The sequence below is a fragment of the Mustela putorius genome, unplaced genomic scaffold (assembly GCF_011764305.1).
Source record: "Mustela putorius furo isolate JIRA1106 unplaced genomic scaffold, ASM1176430v1.1 tig00003871_pilon_pilon_pilon, whole genome shotgun sequence".
Classification (NCBI taxonomy): Eukaryota; Metazoa; Chordata; class Mammalia; order Carnivora; family Mustelidae; genus Mustela; species Mustela putorius.
The window spans coordinates 7,807,739-7,813,604 of NW_025422023.1; the positions used below are offsets into that span (position 1 = coordinate 7,807,739).

Sequence of the window (5,866 nt, forward strand, 5' to 3'; positions counted from 1 at the left end):
GTGGAAGCGTTTTTGTGAACTCAAGCACTATACCAATATAAGGAGTTTAAAAAGTTGTTATTTGCAAACATATCCATATATTAATATTTTAATAGCTACAAAGAAGTCCCCAAATGTCCCCACATTCTGCTGTTTGTTAAAGAATGTAACTTAAGTTGTGAAACATTTTCTCAAATGGAATTCAAGAAAGCTACTCAGAATTGAAGAAAAAAACGCGTTCTACAATTTTTTTTTCCTGAATTGGGCCATGTGCTGAAAAGACTCAACCAAGCATAGAACTACCCATCTCAGCATGCTTTCACTGCCCCTTCTGTCTTACCAAATGCCACCACCACAGACCATTCCATTTCTACAACTCCCACTAACCTACCCTAGTTCCCCGCATCCACACAGACTATCCCAAACTAATGCTCTTCAAACATTTGTTTATTTGTATTTATTTTTATTTTTAATTGTAATTCCAGGTTAGTTAACCTACAGTGTTATATTTGTTTCTGGTGTATAACATAGTGATAACCCATTCATTCATTTTTATTTTTTGCCTGTCATCCTTGTGCAAGGGCCATGCTAATCTTCTCTGTATCGTTTCTAGTATATGTGCTGCCAAAGCAAGCAGTATTCATTTTTATTTTTTAAAGTTTTAATTCCAGTATATTCAGGTAATGTTCCTCAAATATTTAAAGAGAGGAACCAATTCCTTTTGCTGTGGTCATTCCTCTAGGCTAAGTTTTCAGAATTTTTACCAGTCTGACTACGGCTTATTGGATTTTTTTTTTGTTCTTTTGTTTCTCTTATGGTGCCTAGAATAGAGCACAATAGTCCAGATACTGTATGAATAATCAAGAAAAAAAAAAAAAAGCCTTTTCCTATTCTAGGCCCTGTACTTCCAGGAATATGTCCTAAATTCCTATTAAAGTTTTAGCTAAAGTCTTGACTCAGTTTTGGTTTGTTTTTATAATAGGTGCTAGTGAGTACCATTCTATTTTCCTGTAGTGGTTTTTAAAAATTCAGCTGGGTTCGCATGTGTGGCTCTGTTGGTTAAGCGACTGACTCTCAGTGTTTAGCTCAGGTTATGATCTCAGGGTGGTGAGATAGAGCCCAGCGCTTAGCCTGGAGTCCGCTTGGGATTCTCTTTCTCTCCCTCTCCCTCCTTCTCTGCCCCTCCTCTTGCTCATTCTCTCTCAAATAAATAGATAAGTAAAATGTTATTTTTTAAATTTTTAAAATATTTTATTTATTAATTTGAGAGAGAGAGAGAGAATAAAAGCAGAGGGAGAGCTGGCTCCCCACTGAGCAGGGAGCCCGATGTGGGGTTCAATCCCAGGGCCCTGGGATCATGACCTGAGCCAAAGGCAGATGGTTAACTGACTGAGCCACCCAGGCTCCTCTAGATAAGTAAAAGCTTAAAAAAAATGATTCTCAACCTTTCCCTCTGTGTCTCTCCCTGCTTGTGTGTGCTCTTTCCAAAAAAAAAAAAAAAAAAAAAAAGGAAAAATTCTAACTGTAGAATTGAGTCTATTTCTGTAAATTTTGTCCTGTCAGATGTGAAAATGAAAGAATATAGAAAACATTTTTGTTTTTAAACTTTCATTTAAAACCCACTCTAGGGGCGCCTGGGTGGCTCAGTGGGTTAAGCCGCTGCCTTCGCCTCAGGTCATGATCTCAGAGTCCTGGGATCGAGCCCCGCATCGGGCTCTCTGCTCATCGGGGAGCCTGCTTCCTCCTCTCCCTCTGCCTGCCTCTCTGCCTGCTTGTGATCTCTCTCTGTCAAATAAGTAAATAAAATATTTTATAAAAAAAAAAAAAACCCACTCTAACTTCTTTCCTGTCCTTGGACTATGTAAAATCCAAGAACAGGGTTCCTATAACCACAGGATTGGCTCTGCTTGTACTTGAACTAATTTGAATGGGTTTTCTTATCTTGCACTCAAAAACCAGCTTTGACCAGAACACAGCATTAACCCAATGAGGGCTCACTTTACTCATCTTTAGAGTGTAGAACTGGAGATCAGCCTAACAAGCTGTCCCAAACTGAAGGCCAAAAATTCTAGCAGACTTGACTACACAATTGCCAGAACAAGGAGAAAATACTCTTCTGAACTGTATCTTTCTCAACCTGAAAATGGAAGAAATCACTATTCAAAAAGATCATTTATTGGCGGGGAGGGCAATGAGTGTGTAGATGCAAAACACACATTGGACTTGGAGTTAGGAGACACTGATTATTATTCTAATTCTGCTACATTCAGATTGTGGGACTTTTGGCGGGTCCCATCTTTCTTAGGCTTCAGTTTCTTTACCTGTAACAATTAGAGAGGAGATGGGTGGATTCTGTATCTAAGGTTCCTTTCGGCTTGAAATGCCAGCTTCAGCATGCCTCTGGACTGGCATGCAGGGTACCTACCACTTGGCTGTCTCTTGTGCAGTCCTCTTCAGCCTTGCTTTGCTTGGTGTGACTGGAAGAATTTTTCCCAAAGTCCTGAAGACAGTCTGGACTATTGCAGGCATGTAACTGTGGTTTGTGGATTCAAGACCCTTTCTCCCCTCTCTAACCCGTATCCCTCTCTTTTCTCTCCCCTGGGTAGGCAAAAACCTTCTTTGTCTTTGTTCTTCTAGTTTGGACAAGTCCATGTCTGCTTTGTCAAATCCTCCTGTCCAGTGGTGAAATCTAGGGTTAACATAATACCGCGTTTCTTCCCACTTGACGATAAGTTTGGCTCTGATTGCCATGGTAGCATTTGGAGAGCTTCCCAGTTGATTTTAACAGCTTTGGAGTATTCCGTTGTTTGTATGTATCAGAATCGACCTAAGTTAGTTCTCTATTGCAGTTGCAGTTAATATCCCTTTACTTTTGTGGTTTTGTTGATGTCTGTACCCACCTGTAGGGACAATTCCTAGAGATGGAATTATTGGGTTCAAAGGCAGATGTATGTGTGATCTTGATGGATACTTCTGAATTTCCCTCCAAAAAAGTGCTTGTCCCAACTTATATTCCCACAAGCAATATGAAAGGGCCTGTTCTCAACAGTGTATGATCAAACTTCTTGGGTTTTCCAAATTGACAGACGAAAGGCAGTATCTCATTGTTTTAAATTGCATTCTTTTATTGTGAGTTAGGATGAGCATCTTTTCATAGGTTTAAGGGCTATTTGTCTTTCCATTTTTGTTAGCTATCTGCTAATATCATTTGATAATGCTTCTATTTAGGTATCTTAAAGATAAGTTTGACACAGGGTTTAAAGTTATGTAAAATTAGGGCCAGTTAATGATAAAAAATCAGGACAGAAGGTTTTAAATCTTAAAGTAATTAAAAAGAAAAATTCAGAGGAATTCTTTCCTTTTATTAAAGTTTATTCATTTATTTAAGTTATCTCCACAGCCATTGTCAGGCTCAAACTCATGACCCTGAAGTCAAGAGTCCCCTGCTCCTCTGACCAAGCCAGCCAAGTGACCCTGAAGGAATTCTTAATCGTCATGTTTCCTTTAGCATTTCATTCTCTATCTTCCCTTTCCTATTTACCTTTGTATCTTCTCCCTCAACTATTCATAAAGACTTAAATATACATTTAGTATTTCTATTTAAAGATTTTATTTATTTATTTGACAGGCAGAGATCACAGGTAGGCAGAGAGAGAGGAGGAAGCAGGCTCCCTGCAGAGCAGAGAGCCTGATGCGGGGCTCGATCCCAGGACCCTGGGATCACGACCTGAGCCGAAGGCAGAGGCTTTAACCCACTGAGCCACCCAGGCGCCCCTAGTATTTCTATTTAGTGCGTAAAGTTTTGTGATTCCTTTCCCTATTGTGCAAAAACAAAAAATAGAGAATTCCATATTTGCTAAAAGATAAATGAAAAATGCACATGTTTTTAAGCCTTTTATATTCTTTCTGTCTTCTTAGTTGGAAGCAACAGAAACTATGGATGCTTTAAGAACATATGGGGTAGCTGAAAGCAGGCAAGTAACCAGACAGGTCATCTGTGACTAGTGGGTTGAGTGGTGTTGCAGAGTCATTAGTCCATCAGAGTTCTTGGGCACGCTGCTTCTGCTACCCTAGAAACTGGACGTGGCTGCCATTGGCTTCTCCCCCATGGATTCAGAGCAATCCCTGATTCTTTGGACCCATCACACTTGTTGTAGTTTGTCGAGGCTATATTGGGCCTGGGTGAAGTGTTCACGTTCCACTACAGGAATGCTCTGGAAAGCAATCTCAGCCATTTCCATCTTCAACAGTGGGAGCCAGCTCTACCTCATAAGATGGGGAGTTTCCATCATTGGAAGGCTGTTTAGATTCTGGATGTCCCAAAAGATTGACAATTGTCATCAGCAGTTCTCAACTGATCTTCTTCCTGTCTAGGCAGTTATCCTTAAAAGACTGCCACTTGGGAATCAAGATTGTCTATGTCTTCTCTTGCCCTAAAATGTTGTGGGTCAAGGAGAACAATAATTGGTCCTCCCTTCACAGAGCCTGATCAGAGTTTGTCTGGCATGGGAAATAGGAGAACGCAGTTGAAGAAACAGCTAACAAAGCCAAAATGTATGCTTGGAATTACCAGTTTTTAATGCTTTATTCTGATTTTTAATTTATAGGCTCTCTTTCCATCTGCTTACTTCTTCTGGAAAATGAGTTCACACTAACATGTTCTGAATAAAAACAACAGCTTATTGTTCTTGTATTTTCTAGAATTACAAGTTAATTTAGGACTAGCCACAAAGATATACATAGCCTTAAAAAAATTATTTAATCCCTTTTCACCAGGCCAATTGTATTATTGTGTAACAAAGTACCATAGACTGGATGGCTTAAACAACAGAAATATAATGTTCCACAGTTTGGGAGACTCTACATCCAGGATCACGGGCCCAATAGATTGATTCCTTCCAAGGTCAGCGAGGGAAGGGTCTGTTTCAGGATTCCCTCCTTGGGTTGTGATGGCAGTCTTCTCCATGTGTTTACACATTGTCTTCCCTCTATACATATCTCTGTGTCCAAATTTATCATTTTTATAAGACTACGGGTCGTGTTGGATGAGGGCCCATCCAAATGATCTCATTTTAACTTACTTACCTCTACTTCCAAATAAGGTCATGTTCTGAGGTACTGCAGATTAGGACTTCAACATATGAATTTCAAGGGGGATGTAATCAAGATGAATCTTGTTGGTAATCTTAATAAAATTTATGTTTGAAAGAGGAGGATAAGAGACTGTAAAAGACTCTAGTAGCTATATGCCTTCTAATTTGGGGGGGAAGTAGTGCTGAGGGTCAGGAGTCTGAGATAACGGCATTTCGAAATCTGGAGAGATTCCAGAAGACCTTTCAGTGCACAATCTCTGTTTACAATATTTTAAAATAATAAGTTGCAGACATGATCTAGGCAATTAAATATAAGGAGAATTTAGTATCTATATGTCCTATACACAGCCCTAAAAGCCTTTTTCTTTTTCAATTTGAAAAAGCACAACTTGGGGGTTTCCCAGCTGGCTCAGTCAATACAGCATACGACTCTTGATTTTGGGATTGTTTGCTCAAGCTTCACATTGGGTGTAGCACTTACTCTAAAAAAATATTAAATATCAAAAAGCACAACTTTAATTCTGAAGTGCCAAACTTTTTTCTCTTCTCTAGTTCAAAGGTGTTAAATTTATTTTGGAAGCAATTTGACAATTAATATTGCAACAGAACTTAGTCCTATTGATTTCACTGACGTTTTCTTTGATTACAGAAAATCATACAAGAAATCTCAAAACCTGGGATGCCTTGGTGGCTCAGTCCGTTAAGCATCTGCCTTCAGATCAGGTCATGATCCCAGCATCCTGGGATTGAGTCCCATGGGCTCCTTGCTCCATGGGGAGCCTGCTTCTCCCTCT

The 5,866-nt window shown here is 39.5% G+C and overlaps 1 pseudogene; it reads right to left on the minus strand.

Moving 5' to 3' along the window:
• Window positions 1-514: 514 nt before the first annotated feature.
• LOC123388093 lies at window positions 515-612 on the minus strand (annotated as a pseudogene).
• Window positions 613-5,866: the final 5,254 nt, after the last annotated feature.